The 18,582-nt window shown below is 42.1% G+C and overlaps 1 protein-coding gene across 4 annotated transcripts in view; it reads right to left on the reverse strand.

The window, feature by feature from the left end:
• Window positions 1–18,582, reverse strand: part of LOC129732473 (remodeling and spacing factor 1) — a 505,162-nt gene that overhangs the window by 219,117 nt on the left and 267,463 nt on the right. The window lies entirely within an intron of this gene.

Here is an 18,582-nt window from a genome sequence, read left to right on the forward strand (position 1 = left end):
TTTTTCAGTGTACCCAATAGGGTAATATTATTGTCAAAAGTAACTCTTTTTCGCATGTCGTGTAGAACAAAAAAAAGATGACTAACGCTTCTGTCATTTTTAATTTGTCTTCATAATTTCACGTAAGTGGACTATATTGGTATTTAAGATATTTGGAGATAGTGAGGTACGTACACGACTGCTTTCCAAAATTGAGGAGCGCAGCGATGTCACCTTGGAACATCTTTCGGAAGACTGCCAACGTTTATTGTGTTTAAAGCGGGACACAGCAATGATAGAATCTGTACCATCATAATCAGTACAGTATATCAACCGTAAGCAGCAATTTCCAAATCGCTCGTCGAGACTTCCAGCAGGAAAAAATACGAACAAAAATAAAAATCTACCAGCTACACCTTGTTGGTGTTGTGGTGGAATGCCCTTCGTCAGAGATTGTCTCCACAAAAATCACAAGTGCAATGATTGTGGTACAATTGGGCACCGTGAAGGTTATTGTTCCAGTGCGAAACGAAGTCCAAAAGCAACACACCATAAAATCAGACCGTCAGAGAGGTTCAAAATACAAACGGTAAGCCTATCAGTAAATGCAGTGAACAACAAACGACGCTACGTTCAGTCCCACCTGAATGGTGTAAAAGTGAGGTTACAGTTGGATACTGGGTCCGACATCAGTATAGTTTCCAAACAAACGTGGGAGAAAATCGGCAAACCGCTAACATCGCCAGCTAAGGAAAAAGCAGCGACTGCAACAGGGGACCCTCTGCAGCTTCTCTTCAAGTTTGACTGCGACGTCTGTATCAATAACAGTCATCGCCGAGGACAGTTTTACGTAGTGAAAAAACCAATTCATCTACTCGGTAATGATCTACTAGAAGCGTTCTCCCTGAAGGCTGCCTATCCAGATGTTTTCCGAAGTGAACTTGGTCTGTGTACGAAAACAAAAGTCCAGCTGGAACTGAAACAAGACGCTCAACCAATATTTCGCCCAAAGCGTCCAGTGGCATATGCAATGTACAGCGCAGTGGATGAAGAGCTCGATCGACTTGAACGTGCAAAAATAATTTCACCTGTCGATTTTTCAGATTGGGCAGCTCCCATCGTCGTCGTGCGGAAAGCAAATGGGTCGATTCGCATATGTGGAGATTATTCTACCGGACTTAACAATGCTCTACAGCCACATCAGTATCCTCTGCCGCTACCCGAAGACATTTTCAACAAATTGGCTAATTGTACTATATTCAGCCAAATCGACCTTTCAGATGCGTTTCTCCAGGTAGAGGTTGACGAAACCAGCCGCAATTTGCTCACCATCAACACACATCGAGGATTGTATCGTTACAACCGTCTCCCACCAGGTGTCAAAACAGCACCAGGCGCATTCCAGCAGCTAATGGACATTATGTTAACAGGCCTCTCCTGTACTTTGGGTTACCTGGATGACGTCATTGTAGGTGGCATCAATGCAGACGAGCACTGGAAAAACCTTCGCGCAGTTATTCAAAGAATTCAAGATTTCGGTTTCACAATCCGACCGGAAAAGTGCAGTTTCAGCCAGCAGCAAAGCAAAAGTTTAGGCAGTTAAGAACATGCCACATCCCACTGATATATCAGGTGTTCGTTCTTTTCTCGGTGCTATCAATTATTACGGAAAATTTGTCCCGTGTATGCGATCCTTGCGGTACCCGTTCGACGATCTGCTTAAACATGATGGTAAAGTCAGCTAGACGGCTGATTGTCAGCACGCATTCGACCGTTTTAAGCAGATTCTAACCTCAAATTTGTTGCTCTTAGGCAACAAATGGTGAGTTGACAACCTGGAAGGAGCGTCAAACATAGCTTCGGCCCTCACAAGTTCCTATCTCACACCTCCGCGAGTCATATGATTACACTAGACTGCCGGTTGGAACATGGATACAACTGGTTGGTGTTGCCTGGGCAATGTTGTCATCCGACAATAGCTAAGTGAGAAGGTGCGACGCGATCATTGGCGCGTAAACCATATTCCGGCGGTAGAGGAAATGCTTCGCCAACCTGAGCGTCTGTTCACCAAGATGGTGCGGCTCAAAACAGCGTCTGATCTCCATGTTAGGAGCGGCTGATCAACGTCCTGGTGGCAGCGTGGGACTCTAATCAGAGCTGATACGATGGCCTTCCGGCGAGACAGGGGGTTGGGGAAGGCCCAACAAGCCGCCCCGGAAAACAACATGTTACAAACAACGTAAGAGATAATACGGATCGGAACAATCGGCATAGACCTAGGTAACGAAATAAGGACTACGATTGGAAACTTGGGACAAGGAACTGCACATCGCTCTGCTTTCCAGGATGCGACAGGATAAACTATGACGAGCTACATCCACGCAACTTCGAAGTCGTAGCGCTGCAGGAACTTTGTTGGACAGGACAGAAGGTATGGAGAAGCGGGCACCAGGCGGCTACTTTCTACCAGAGCTGTGGCACCACCAGCGAGCTGGGAACCGGCTTCATAGTACTGGGTAAGATGCGCCAACGCGTGATGGGGTGGCAGCCGATCAACGCAAGGATGTGCAAGTTGAGGATAAAGGGCCGGTTCTTCAACTACAGCATCATCAACGTGCACTGCCCACATGAAGGAAGACCCGACGACGAGAAGGAAGCGTTCTACGCGCAGCTGGAGCAGGTCTACGATAGCTCGTTATTGGGGAGATGAATGCTAAGGTAGGCCGGGAGGCAATGTACAGACCGGTAATCGGACCAGATAGCCTGCATGCCGTGTCTAATGATAATGGCCATGGGTGCGTAAATTTTGCGGCCTCCCGTGGTATGGTAGTCCGTTGTACCTTTTTCCCCCGCAAAGATATCCACAAATCCACCTGGAGATCACCCGACCAACAGACAGAGAACCAAATCGACCACGTTCTAATCGACGGCAGGTTCTTCTCCGACACCATCAACGTTCGCACCTACCGCAGTGCGAATATGAATTCGGACCACTACCTAGTAGCTGTGTGCATGCGCTCAAAACTATCGACGGTGTATAACACCCGCCGAAGTCGAACGCCGCGACCAAATATTGAGCAACTGCGGGACGCCGAGGCTGCACAGGAACACGCGCAGCAGCTGGAGGCAGTGCTACCCACGGAAGAGCAGCTTGGCGCAGCTACCCTTGAAGATGGCTGGAGGAGCATCCGATCCGCCATAGGTAGCACTGCTGTAGCGCTACTAGGTACGTTAATTTATTTACGAAGTTCTACGAGAAGCTGTACAGCTCCCGCAAAGGCTTCGTGCCGCAAGCCGATATGTACAGGAGCTTGGACGGCAACCTCCTTACTGACGAGTGTGAGGTGATCGAAAGGTGGAGGCAGCACTTCGACGAGCATTTAAACGGCGATGCAGTAGTGCGCGAGGACGGTATGGCAACTGAACTTGGTGCACGAGCAGAAGACATCAGAATTCCAGCCCCCGATCTTCTGGAGGTGGAGGAGGAGATTGGTCGGCTGAAAACAACAAAGCTGCTGGAGTGGACCAACTTCCCAGCGAGCTATTGAAATACGGTGGAGAAACACGGGCTAGAGCCGTGCACTGGGTCATTGTCAAGGTTTGGGAGGAAGAACGAGTACCGGAGGAGTGGATGGAGGGTATTGTGTGTCCCATCCACAAAAAGGGCGACAAACTGGAGTGCTGCAATTATCGGGCAATCACTCTGTTGAACGCCGCCTACAAGGTACTCTCCCAAATACTTTGCCATCGACTATCGCCATCGACATCGTGGCTCGGACCTTTGTGAAGATGGCGGATACGTACATCGGATTAAAGGCTGAAGCCAAAAAGATTGGACTGGTCATCAATGCATCGAAGACGAAGTACATGAAAGGAAGGGGTTCACGAGAAGACAGTAACAGTATCAGTAACCTCCCACCTTGAGTTCAAATTGGTGGTGATGAAATCGAGGTGGTCGATGAGTTCGTGTACCTGGGCTCACTGGTAACTGCCGACAACGATACCAGCAGAGAAATTCAACGGCGCATTATGGCAGGAAATCGTGCATACTCTGGTCTCCGGAGGACGCTCCGATCGAGTAGAATTCGCCGCCGCACCAAGTTAACCATCTACAAGACGCTGATCAGACCGGTAGTCCTCTACGGGCATGAGACATGGACTATGCTTGTGGAGGACCAACGCGCCCTTGCGGTGTTCGAGCGGAAGGTGCTGCGTACCATTTTCGGTGGACTGCAGATGGAAAACGGAGTGTGGAGAAGGCGAATGAACCACGAACTGCAGGAGCTGCTTGGGGAGCCAACTATCGTTCACACCGCTAAGATAGGCAGGTTGCGGTGGGCTGGGCATGTTGTAAGGATGTCGGACGACAGCCCGGTAAAGATGGTTCTTGAAACCAATCCGTCAGGGACGAGACGGAGAGGTGCACAGCGGGCAAGGTGGATCGAACAGGTGGAAGACGACCTGCGGACCCTACGCAGACTGCAGAGCTGGCGAACTGCAGCCATGGACCGAGTGGAATGGAGACGACTCTTACGTACAGCAAAGACCACACCACGGCTTGGGACTGTTTGGTAAGGTAAGGTAACCTCAAATTTGCTGCTAACACACTACAATCCTGCACTTCCAGTAGTGGTATCAGCTGATGCATCCTCCGTTGGTGTTGGTGCTACCATCAGCCTCAAGTTTAGCGACGGAACCATGAAGGTTATCCAGCACGCTTCGCGAGCTTTGACATCAGCAGAGCAGAATTACAGCCAGCCAGATCGCGAAGGACTAGCGATCATATTTGCAGTAACAAAATTCCACAAGATGCTGTTTGGCCGCCATTTTTTTCTGCAGACCGACCACGCTCCGTTGTTGCGCATTTTTGGCTCGAAAAAGGGTATTCCGGTATACACATCGAATCGCTTACAACGTTGGGCGCTCACGTTATTGTTATATGACTTCACCATCGAGCACGTCCCAACCGCTAAATTCGGTAATGCTGATGTACTTTCTAGGTTGAGTAATCGGCATATCAAACCAGAGGAAGACTACGTTATAGCTTCAGTACAGTTGGAAAAGGAACTCAGGTCAGTCACATCCAATATTCTCAAAACTCTTCCTCTAAGTTTTAGAATCATACAGTTACCAAGAAAGTTTACCGATATCTGCTCAATGGTTGGCCCGATTCCAGTAAGCAAATCAGTGACCCGGAACTAAAACGTTTTTACGATCGTCGAGAATCTCTCACTACGGTTCAGGACTGCGTGATGTTCGGTGACCGTTTAGTCATTCCTTCCCAGTATCGTAGCCGTTGTCTCAACCATCTTCACCGTGGCCATCCCGGCATTGAAAGAATAAAAGCAATTGCAAGATCGTACGTATACTGGCCATCTTTGGATAATGACATTGCATGTTATGTGAAGGCTTGTCATGAATGTTCGATGGTTATGAAATCTCCGTCGAAGTCACTGCCTGTTCCTTGGTCTAAAACAAGTAAGGCTTGGCAGCGAATTCACATTGATTATGCTGGACCGATAGATGGAGAATTCTATTTGCTGGTAGTGGATTCGTTCTCGAAATGGCCAGAAATCGTTCAAACCCGCACCACTACCACTACTGCCACCGTAAACATTCTGAAAGATCTGTTCGCCCGGCTTGGCATGCCCGAAACATTGGTGAGTGATAATGGCCCGCAATTCACCAGCACACAGTTCCAGACTTTCTGCACGGATAACGGTATAGAACATTTTACAACTACCCCGTTTCACCCGCAGTTCAATGGCCAAGCTGAACGTTTTGTTGACCCGTTCAAACGTTCGATAAAAAAATCAAAGCGGGTAGAGATACAACGCACGATGCACTCTGCACCTTCCTGCTAACTTATCGCACAACACCCAACAGTTTTACCCCAGATAAGAAATCGCCTGCCGAAATTATGCTTGGTCGCTCCATAAGAACCAGTCTGGATTTGCTTCGTCCACCGTTGAATAATTTGACAGCAAACGCTCCAAACAGTGATATTAGTGTAAAACGTCAGTATAGCCGAGGTGATTTCGTGTATGCAAGAATCTTCGTTAAAAATCTGTGGCATTGGGCGCCAGGTAAAATTGTTGAACGTGTTGGTCAGGTGATGTACAACGTTTGGATTGATGATCGTAAGCTGATACGTTCTCATGTGAATCAAAGTCGTAATCGCAGCACACAAACTCAGCCAGTACCAGGTAAAACCACCCAGTTGCCACTGAGTATCCTGCTAGACGCTTGGAATATTAATATGCCCGCTGCCGTTAATCCATTTGCACAGTCTACACCTGTAAGCTCAAGGTCAGCATGTACACTCGTCGGCTCACCGATCGTTCCTGTTTCCCAGGCATCGTCTTCGTCTTCAAGTTCGTCATCCGAATTCATATCTGCAACCGAAGCCGAATCAGCTGATCAGGTTCCTCGTCGCTCTTCCCGTACACGAAGAGCTCCGCAACGGTTTAAACTCTACCAGCTGTATTAGAGGGGAGATGTTGGAGACGTGGACATCTCTAAAACCACATCGCATCGCAGCTGAAGCTCTCTGGTGACAGTTGGGCTGTCATCCAGTTCGACGCAAGTAAGCGCGCGAATCAAGAGTCACTTCCTTTTTTGATCGCGAACATATTGCAAGCATAGCAATTGTACCTCGTTATTAAATAAATAGTTTTAATCTGTTTTAAGTACGGTTCGTGTTTTATTTATCGGTTACCTCGCCTACCACGAAACGTAACAACAATCATAATAAATAATATTTTTAAACTTAAATTACGTTTATTCTTCATGTAATTCACCACAAAAATCTCTTCGCAGGTTTTCGTAGAATACTCGATTTTGGTTAGGTATTCTACCAGAGGTATTCTACGTAGAAAACTCGTCGAAAATTACATGAGGTTTTCTACATGACATTTACGCGAATTTTCGGGTCTCGTAAGTAATCTACGTAGAAAACTGTATTCTACGTTTTCTACGGTAGAAAACCTCTTGCAAGTAGAAAATCCTCAAACACTCGAGAATTCACAGTATGAGTCATAAAATGCTATTCGCTGCGCTGATTAGGTGTATTTAGGTACCTGGAGTATTATTATAACAAAAAAAAGGAAACACAAAGAAGCAAGAAAGTGTTCTTCCGGACTACTTTGTGATTATGGCGAAATAAGCAATGATAAAGAAACTCAAAAAAGCAAACAAAGTTTTCAATAATTTCAATCGTAATTCACGGTTCAACAACATATTTGTTGTCATCCAAAAATTCTAATGAAAGCAAAGTCGCATAAAATACGTCACATGCAAAATCAGTGCAACAGCAAAGGCGCATCTAAGGCGTGATTTCTACCGAACTATCGCTGTCAAATCTCATATATTTAGAGCGTACCCAACATCTCGATGGTTCATGGTTCTTCTGGCATGTATTGTGTATTTGAATAAAAATTACCAAAACGTCGCTGATAAACTGGCAACCAGGCTCACTTCCGATGTTTACTTCGTTGTTCTCGCAACACTGCAACCATCTTAGCAGCCACAGCGCTGTCAGTCGTGTTTACAAAAGGAAATGAATTTTAATCGTCTACGCAGTCCACCGAGTTGTTTCGTGTTTTTTTTATATTTCCTCCTCCAATTTCATTTGAAATAATGGACTAATCAATCGGGTAGCTGATAAACAGCATTCCCTGATACAGTGTTGTTATGCATAACGCATTTTTTATTGCAGAACATCGCCGATTTCGATGCGTTAGACGAATCAATTGGGTAATTAATAAACAGCATTTCCTAATACAGTGTTGATATGCATAACGCATTTGTCTTTGTAGAAACATCGTTGATTATGAAGCGCTATATGATGTGGAAGTCGACGAAGATGAAACAACCCGTCAGAGGGAAAACGACCACGTATTTTCTTTCACCGGGATTTTTTTCCAACGATTTTACAGGAGCCAGCTGCGTCCGAAAAAATGGACGAGGGCGCTCGTTTACGGGGACACTAAAGATGAGATCGTCGATTGCTTGTGGAAGACAGCGGTGGCCAAAGTAGAACGGCAGGTTTTATTCAAGGATGATACTCTCAGGTGGTCGGAAAACACTCAGCCCACAGTAAATGACGCCGGTGAGTTCATCACGCTCCATGATACAGCAAAAAAAATTCTACGCAATCGAGACGCTATGAGCAAGAATTTTGAGGGGCTGGAAAGGCAGAACATTGCGAGTTTATGTTTACGTGTGGTCAACTACTGTGGAAACTCAAGCACATCATCAAGCCATCCAGCGTAAGTTGCTTTCCCCTCAAACCATGAGCCGAGCTGGAGCGCATTCTCATCTGGAAGGACACCACAGCTCCTGGCTTTTATGGGCAAATGTAATTCATTCTTCGCCAGCGCACAAGCAAGACCAAATGAAAAACGCTGATGCTCCACCAATTCAGCTTTCGAAATACTTTCGATGGATCACATCTTCTGAACCGAGCAGACTGGAAGCCGTACACAGAGGAATGATTGTAGCGCAAAACAACAACAGTGGATGGCTGAGAGAAATAGGCAACGTGAAGAACCTCTTGATGGACGCGAAACGAAGTATTGATGGAGCTTTGGCCAAAATACACGATCTGGAGAATCGAGGACTTGTTGGGGCCGAGATGTTTAATTCCATGGAATTTGCTGTTCGACCGGAGGAAACGGAACTAAGCCAAAGCCTAGCTGATAGGGTAAAGGATTGCGAAGACGTGGACCACAAATAAAAAATTCGTAGGACAAGTGTCACATGTTTCGTACAGAGGACTTATTCTGCAATTTTTCTCTGTTGATTTTGTTTAAAATAATAAAAAACGTTACTGCTGATCTATCTTGTAATTATATTAAAATCCTAACGAGTTATGTCATTCTGAAGAGCCTTTTCTGGCATAAATACACCACCGGGAAGGTAACCACATTGCTCAAAAATCCTTGCACATTGATACACCCTGAATTGACTTCTAGCATCGCAGACCTCTGGCAATATCGGGAATCCCTCATGATGATGTTTTATCAAGAACCGCTTGACGTGGCCAAAAATAATCTCGATTGGATTGAAAAATGGACAATACGCGGATAGAAAAATTGGGATTATACCAATCGATCGTAAATAGCATATCAAATTTGCGTCACAGTGAATTTTTGCCCCGTCAAGTATCCAGACGAAATGCATGCCAGGGTATGTTTGGACCACTCTGTTTTAAAGGGCAAACTGTCAAAAAAAATCTTTTTGGTAAAAGTACCCTGCGTGTAAAAGCTGTCCAGTATTCCACCTACGCCAAGGAAACACAGAAAAGACGCACGGGGTTTCCTGCAAAACTCGCCACGGTAAAGTAACTTCTACCCAACCATTCCATATCCTTTCTTACGCAACACGTCTCTATTTTCAACGCTGATCTCGTCCAAGAAAACGAGATTCTGAAGATCCCATGACACTGATAACAAGTCACGGATGAATCGCACTATATCTTCTTCCTTGATTTGCATGGCTCTTCGCTCGATACACTTCCAAGTCATTCCAGCCGCATGCAAAATGATGCATATCGATGAAACATTTATCGACATGTAGAATTTCTTAAAGAACCTCTGTTTGGCTTCATCAAGAAACAGCAGAGGTTCACAGCGGTGGAGGTCAACAAACCATGTCCTCATTTCAATGCTGAATTTCTTGAACACCTGCTGTCGCTGCTTACGTTTATATACTCCATTATCTTCATATCTAATGATCCAATAGCCAATTGTCGCTAACGACTTTCCGTAGATCCGCGCAAGTTCCTTCCTTGGAATTCCCAGGAAGTAATATCCGTAGAGCGCATGGTACACGGTATTTAGAGATGCATGATTATGACGCACAGTTTGTATAATTGTACTAGACATTGCTGCTTCAAATATGGGATTTATGGGAAAAATTAGCAACTGAAAAATGAAATTATAGAAAATTAAGAAAATGGCACACAGATTGGAAAAGGCCATCGATCGTCGAGATCTTTTGATAGAAAAACTAAAATTGAGGACGTTAGTATTCATTGGTTGGATCTTCAATTGAAAACAATTCGGCGACGAATTGGAGGATTCTAAAGGTATTTTTGGAAATTTGCGACCTAGTATCTCGAGAGCAACGAAAGGAACATAAAGCGGAGTATTTCCGCTGTGAAGAGTTATGTAATTCGCTGTTCACCGCAGTTAAAACGAAAATTGTCGAATACAACCGTGACACGAACCAAGCATTGTTAAATATGAACGCTGCTCCCTTTAATCCGCAAAAACCAATGGTCGTTAGTTCAACTGCACCGCACTTGCAAGTGCCGTTACCAACATTCGACGGAAATCTCGAGAACTGGTATGCATTCAAGTGCATGCTCCAGACTGTCATAAGCAGATACCCTAACGAATCGCCTGCTATCAAGCTTAATCATCTGAAAAATTCACTGATTGGTAGCGCAGCCGGTAAAATCGACAAGGATGTAATAAATAACAATAATTACGAAGCTGCATGGAAAATGCTAGAAGACACATACGAAGATGAGCGGCTTATAATTGACACTCATACGGATGCTTTGCTCAGTTTGCCGAAAATGAACAGTGAATCGGGTGAAGAGTTACGGAAGTTAATTGATGCTTGCACAAAGCACGTCGATGCGCTCAACAATCGTGAACTACATACTGAAGGATTAGCTGGAATGATACTTGTGAATTTGATAGCTAAACGGTTAGACAAATAAACGAAAAAGCTTTGGGAATCACAACTGCCTAAAGATACATTGCCATCATTCTCGGAGATGATCGATTTTCTTCGCGAACGACTTCGCATCTTGCAAAAAATGAAAAGTTACACAAAACTACGCCCAACCACTAGTGCAGCAAAGCGGCGAAATAAATTCGAGCTGAAAAACACGATCGCGAAAAATCTTGCTACTGTTTCAACGGGGAGCACGTTATATACAAGTGTAGTGCGTTCAAAGCTCTTGAGTTAGCTGATCGATTTGGTAAAGTTAAGAAACATGGACTTTGTCTCAACTGCTTGCGCCGTAGTCATCGTACCGTCGACTGCAAATCGGAGCAATCTTGTAAATCTTGTGGAAGAAACATCATAGTTTGCTTCATGAAGAAAAAATTTAAACACCGAAAAAAACAGAGAATGTTGTCCTTAGATCCGTCGTCGATTCCGAAAAAACAACCTTAAATGTCCACACAACAGCCACGGTCCGTTAGTTGTGCTCACGGAGCGGCAAACGGACAAGTGTTTTTATCAACAGCTGAAGTTTTGGTATCAGGATCTGGCAATATACGTTTACCTTGTTAGATTCGGGATCAGATTCGAATGTAATCTCAGAAAAACTCGCGAAAAGGCTGAATATTTGTGATCTTTTACTATTTTCATAGCCGGTCTCAATACTAAATTAGTAAAAAAGTCTAATGGGTTGAAAATCACTTAAACAGCTATGAAAGTCAAATATAACAATTAATAACAAAATATACGTAAGAATATTCAACTTAAATCAGCTACCTAAGGAGATGGCACTGGCACGATGGTTAAAGAATACACAAACTCTACACACACGATAAGGATTGTGTTCAACCCTGACAAGGTACACTTAACATAACACACTGAACTAAAATTATTTCACCTGAAAGAAGTTCGGGTGAGAACTGAAAAACTGATCACGTTTTTGGACATCATACGAGACTATATAGAGCTGATTATACAAACCGGGCTCTTATTCGAAAGGTAATTTAGTAGCAGTTCGTCGCGGTCAACAATATTCTCGAGAGGCATTAAGAAACGAGCTACGTAGCGAGCGGTTATAGATCTGAAGTTCCTACATGTCGGTTCTTCTCCTTTCGTAAATTGACCTCTCCTTATGGACGAGCCGACCCTGAGGGCTCGTAGAGTTTCTTGCGACTGAGTAGCGGAAGCAGCAAAAGGGCAGTTACATATTGGCGACCAACGAAAAATTTTACCAATTTTTCGAGGTTAAACAAGGGGGGAGAATGATAGTAATCATCGTTTTAGCCGGTGTTTCTGGTAATTATTCCCATAAGCAGTCAATATAGATAAATGCGTTGCATTTTAGATAAAAAAGCAAACCAAAAAAAAAACACATGTATCAGACTCTATAAGACTTTCATGATAAACTAAATCAGACATCAGTGTCTATGTGTTGAAAATGAATGAATTATTAGAAAATCACTAACAGTTTCGTTTGAACCTAAATCCAATTTTAAACAGTTTTGATCGATATAGAGAAATTTGAAGAGCTTTTATCCCAGTATTTTAGTTGCGAAACGGTGTTTAAACGCGACAAAATTTAACTTTTATTGAGTAGCTTATTATATGTGAACAAAGTGCATAATGAATAACATTAACCAATTTATCGCGCAGTATCACAGTTTGAATGTAGCACACTTGCTAGACGCAGGGTGGCCAGCGAACCGGGGAAACCTGGAGAACCGGGAAAAAGCCGGGAATTCGAAAATGAACCGGGAAAAAACCGGGAATTTCAATACTAAACCGGGAAATTTTTCATGTTTTTTTTAACATTATTTTTTATGTACAACATGCTTGGGATCTGTTGTATAAGTTCAACACGCTATACATTTTCTGACATCTCACAAACACTGGAAGACTCAAGGAGCCATTTAGTTGGTCTCGGGGTAATATGCTAGAGTAACAAGCCAGTCGTCATATGCTAGAATCTCGGCTAAGAGAGACGACCGTTAGAGTCAATAGGATCCTAGCGCTAGCCCCGCAATTGTTCTGTACACTAACAGTTCGCTGAGATTGTTTTTCTCTAATTTGTCTACCTTCTCATTCGAACTGATTAGGGCTTCAACAGTAAGTGGCGATCAAACATCAAAACAATCATCACTTTACAGGATCAACGTCTAATTTCATTTATGTCTGAGTTAGTTTCAAAGTTATGTACCGAATAACTCATAATTGATGTAAAAATATTCTTTAAAAAGTAACAAGATTCGAATCGCAGGTTACAAATCGCCAACAAAAACCTTCAAAGCCCAGAGAAGGTTAAAACTTCAAATTGTTAAAACATATTTTGAAGGCCAGAGAAGTCAAGAATAATTCCAATTAGGCTTTATATTTTAACTTGAAATAGGCAAAAACTTAAAATATCTAAAACCCAAAACAAATAACGCCTCCACCATCCACCAACGCCATAGGTGTCGAAGGTTGTGTGGTGACGTTATCCACTCACACTCAACCAAAACTGATCTAGATTCAATCCTCCAGAGATTTTCTGAGGCGAAAAATCTCTGGATTCTTCTATCGCATGAGAAATTGAAGCCATTGGTTTCAATTAATCAACGGGCCGTTAGTTAAGATTCTAGTTGGAGTGGCCTCGCTGGGTGTCGGGGATTAGGGGACACAATAGTGGCGGAAATAGACCGACAGAAAATAAGCAAAAATAAAAAAAAATCGTAACCTAACCGTTTCCCGGCGGGTGATGTCATATGGCATCACCTGACATTCAAACTTTGATTTGAGTTCAACAATTATACTTGAAAATTTGCACGACGATGATGATGATGATGATGATGATGATGATGATGGTCCCACCTCATACCCCTACATCGGTTTGAGCTGGTCGATTTATCTATGAAAGATATTATTTAGAGACATACAATGTAACTAGTAGGCAAACAAATAACGGACTGGCTATTAATACAGACATAGTAACCCTTCAGAAGAATACCAATAATTTGTAAATAAAAAAAGCGATTTTCCAATAACATCATTGATCCAAGGCTCATCCAAAACTTTTCCAACCCGAAAATTATCTGGATTTGGTTAGGAATCGAACCTAACATTTAGGAGCTTTAACTAATCAGAATTGGTTCTGGATAACGATCCAGAACTACGAGAGAGATCCTATGACACTATAGTTCTCGATAACGAGCTTTACAGTCCACAGGCAAACCCAAGCCTTTTCAGTTTTTTCTCCCAACCCTTTGTTATAAATCGTGAAAATAGATAAATATTAAAAATCTTGGTAAAGATATATATACTATTACAAACCAAAAAGCAACTTATCAACCCGATATGCCTTTTGTTTCAATTTCAGGGGTTTAACCCCGATGTACTCAGTATCCAGATTGTCTATGTCAGTCTACGCGCGCGTAGCTCAAACATGTGTAGTCAACTCATTTTTTTTAACTCTACTATTTAATATTATTAGCTATATTCAAACAAAAATCCATCATCATCAATGAACATAATAACTTAGTATACCAGATAAATTTAAAAAAAAACTTAAATATTACAATCTTCTCCATAATTTACAAAAAGTTCGTTGAAATCTGTCTACAAAACAGATTTTATGTGTGAAATACAAAGCCTTTTAAACTCCGCCATTGTTGCTGCACGTTTCACTTGTCTGGGTATCGAATTGAAAAAGTTAATTCCTTTGTACAACAGAGGGTTCTGTGATCTACTAAATAAAAAGTGTGGTGTTCTAGCGTCCTCCGCGTTTCTAGTGTTGTACCTATGAAAATCACTTCCTCTATCAATTCGATCACACAAATATCGAGGCAGCATATTATTAAAAATTTTATAAAGAAACACCATTGTCAAAAAATATACCCGTTGCTTCACAGAAAACCATTGCAACGCGTCCAGCATGAAACTTGAGGAAGTGTATCTATTACATCTTAATATTAATCGCATTACTTTATTTTGTAACCGCTGTAATCTCAATATTTGTGTATTATTTGCAAGGAATAAGATGGATGAACAAAAGTCTATATGTGGTGAAATGATTGACTTAGACAACAAAATTTTACTACTAACAGTCAATTCATTTTTTAAACGACACAGAATACCGTATTTTTTAGCCATTTTTCTGATGACGTTGTCAATGTGAGACTTAAAAGTTAACTTGTCATCAATGATTACTCCAAGATATTTTACTTCATTCACGCGATCAATTGTCCCACCATTAATTGCAATATTTACGTCTGGTCTGGAGTTGGCCGAAGAAATAATCAAATATTTTGTTTTGCTAATGTTTAGTTTAAGTTTTTTTAAATTTAACCAATTCGCCAGATAATGTAAATCTTGGTTTAAAAGTGTTTCAACATCATTTGGGTTTTTAGCTGCAATGAACAGAACAGTGTCATCGGCAAATAAATTTACATCGCAAAACCGTAAAACTCGCTTCATGTCATTAATATAAATTATAAACAAAATGGGCCCTAAAACACTTCCTTGCGGTACACCCAGTGTGTTAGCAATGGAAACTGATTCAGAATCATAAAAACGAGTCTTCTGAGTTCTAGCACACAAATAGCTTTCAAACCATTTGTATGCTGTCCCTACAGCGCTTCAATGTTTGCAACAATAAGGGAAGAAATTGAAATTGTTTCAAAAGCGCGTTTTAGATCCAAAAACACCACAATAATAGTTTCTTTAGCCTCGATTTTCTCTTTCCATTTTGCTAACACCAAGTTCAATGCAGACTCACAAGAGTGTCCCTCTCGATAACCTGATTGTTCTGGGATTAGCAAATTGTTACTGTTCAAATAATGCATTAGCTGGCCTTTAACAATTAGCTCCAAAATTTTCTCTAATGTGTGCAGTATATTAATGGGGCGGAACTCTTCGGCTTTATCCGTCCCAGTAATTTTGGGGATAGGAACCACAAGAGATTCCTTCCAAACTTCAGGCACGTGCCCTGTTTGTAAAGATTCGTTGACAAGGTCCAGCAGGTCGTCCCCAATTACATGAAAGCAATCTTGTATTACTTTTGCGTTGACATTGTCGATACCAGCCGATCTCTTCAAAGAGAAACAAATATCTTTCAACTCTGCAAAAGGAATAGGATGAAAACCATCAAATCTACAGTTATTATGGATCGGCTGTATTATCTCGTCAGGTTCATTGACCACATCAATACTTTGATTGATCGATTGAACACTTTCAACGAAATAACTGTTAAATTTATTTGCAATAACTCGCGCGGAGTTTTCCTCAATACCATTAAAAGTTATGGACTGTGATAATGTATTATTACTTTTCATTAATTTTTTTTAAAGTTTTCCATAACTCTTTGCTGTTATTTTGGTGTTGATCGATCTTCCGTTGTATATATGCACATCCAACCTTTTCCAAGGTGCGTGAATATATGTTTCGCGCCGCGGTGTACCTGTTCCAATTATCGTTATCATTACTTCTGCAAAATTTTTTATAACATTTATCTCTTTTACGTTTTAAACGCACAAGATCTAAAGAGTACCAGCTGTTCGAATTTTGTAACTCAACAAATTTTTCAAAAACTAAATTCTTGGTACACTCTTCCAGCGTATTGGTTAGAACAGCTGCTTTATTGTCCAAATTTACAGTTATTGGATGAAAATTCAAACTTCTTGAAACAAGCTGAGACAATGCTTGTTTCGAATAACTATTCCAGCACTTTATTGTTACTTTATCCTCTCGGTTTTGATCGTTTTCAATTGAAATACAAATTGTCTCATGATCTGTTATTTTATAATCGGCCTCTGTAATGGAATGAACATTATCAAAATTTGAGAACAAATGATCAATCAAGGTACGAGAGTGTCTGGAAATTCTTGTAAATTGAAAATCTGTTTGTCTTAAATTGAAAAAACCGACTAATTGCTTTAATTGATTCGAATTCGATTCACCAAGCCAATCAATATTGAAATCACCAGCAATTACGTTTAATTTATTCAAATCAACAAAATTTCCCCACCAGTTATCTGAAATTTCCAAAAAAGCGGTGGCCAAAGTAGAACGGCAGGTTTTATTCAAGGATGATACTCTCAGGTGGTCGGAAAACACTCAGCCCACAGTAAATGACGCCGGTGAGTTCATCACGCTCCATGATACAGCAAAAAAAATTCTACGCAATCGAGACGCTAACAGCAAGAATTTTGAGGGGCTGGAAAGGCAGAACATTGCGAGTTTATGTTTACGTGTGGTCAACTACTGTGGAAACTCAAGCACATCATCAAGCCATCCAGCGTAAGTTGCTTTCCCCTCAAACCACGAGCCGAGCTGGAGCGCATTCTCATCTGGAAGGACACCACAGCTCCTGGCTTTTATGGGCAAATGTAATTCATTCTTCGCCAGCGCACAAGCAAGACCAAATGAAAAACGCTGATGCTCCACCAATTCAGCTTTCGAAATACTTTCGATGGATCACATCTTCTGAACCGAGCAGACTGGAAGCCGTACACAGAGGAATGATTGTAGCGCAAAACAACAACAGTGGATGGCTGAGAGAAATAGGCAACGTGAAGAACCTCTTGATGGACGCGAAACGAAGTATTGATGGAGCTTTGGCCAAAATACACGATCTGGAGAATCGAGGACTTGTTGGGGCCGAGATGTTTAATTCCATGGAATTTGCTGTTCGACCGGAGGAAACGGAACTAAGCCAAAGCCTAGCTGATAGGGTAAAGGATTGCGAAGACGTGGACCACAAATAAAAAATTCGTAGGACAAGTGTCACATGTTTCGTACAGAGGACTTATTCTGCAATTTTTCTCTGTTGATTTTGTTTAAAATAATAAAAAACGTTACTGCTGATCTATCTTGTAATTATAATAAAATCCTAACGAGTTATGTCATTCTGAAGAGCTTTTTCTGGCATAAATACACCACCGGGAAGGTAACCACATTGCTCAAAAATCCTTGCACATTGATACACCCTGAATTGACTTCTAGCATCGCAGACCTCTGGCAATATCGGGGATCCCTCATGATGATGTTTTATCAAGAACCGCTCGACGTGGCCAAAAATAATCTCGATTGGATTGAAAAATGGACAATACGCGGATAGAAAAATTGGGATTATACCAATCGATCGTAAATAGCGTATCAAATTTGCGTCACAGTGAATTTTTGCCCCGTCAAGTATCCAGACGAAATGCATGCCAGGGTATGTTTGGACCACTCTGTTTTAAAGGGCAAACTGTCAAAAAAAATCTTTTTGGTAAAAGTACCCTGCGTGTAAAAGCTGTCCAGTATTCCACCTACGCCAAGGAAACACAGAAAAGACGCACGGGGTTTCCTGCAAAACTCGCCACGGTAAAGTAACTTCTACCCAACCATTCCATATCCTTTCTTACGCAACACGTCTCTATTTTCAACGCTGATCTCGTCCAAGAAAACGAGATTCTGAAGATCCCATGACACTGATAACAAGTCACGGATGAATCGCACTATATCTTCTTCCTTGATTTGCATGGCTCTTCGCTCGATACACTTCCAAGTCATTCCAGCCGCATGCAAAATGATGCATATCGATGAAACATTTATCGACATGTAGAATTTCTTAAAGAACCTCTGTTTGGCTTCATCAAGAAACAGCAGAGGTTCACAGCGGTGGAGGTCAACAAACCATGTCCTCATTTCAATGCTGAATTTCTTGAACACCTGCTGTCGCTGCTTACGTTTATATACTCCATTATCTTCATATCTAATGATCCAATAGCCAATTGTCGCTAACGACTTTCCGTAGATCCGCGCAAGTTCCTTCCTTGGAATTCCCAGGAAGTAATATCCGTAGAGCGCATGGTACACGGTATTTAGAGATGCATGATTATGACGCAC

The sequence above is a fragment of the Wyeomyia smithii genome, chromosome 3 (assembly GCF_029784165.1).
Source record: "Wyeomyia smithii strain HCP4-BCI-WySm-NY-G18 chromosome 3, ASM2978416v1, whole genome shotgun sequence".
NCBI lineage: Eukaryota > Metazoa > Arthropoda > Insecta > Diptera > Culicidae > Wyeomyia > Wyeomyia smithii.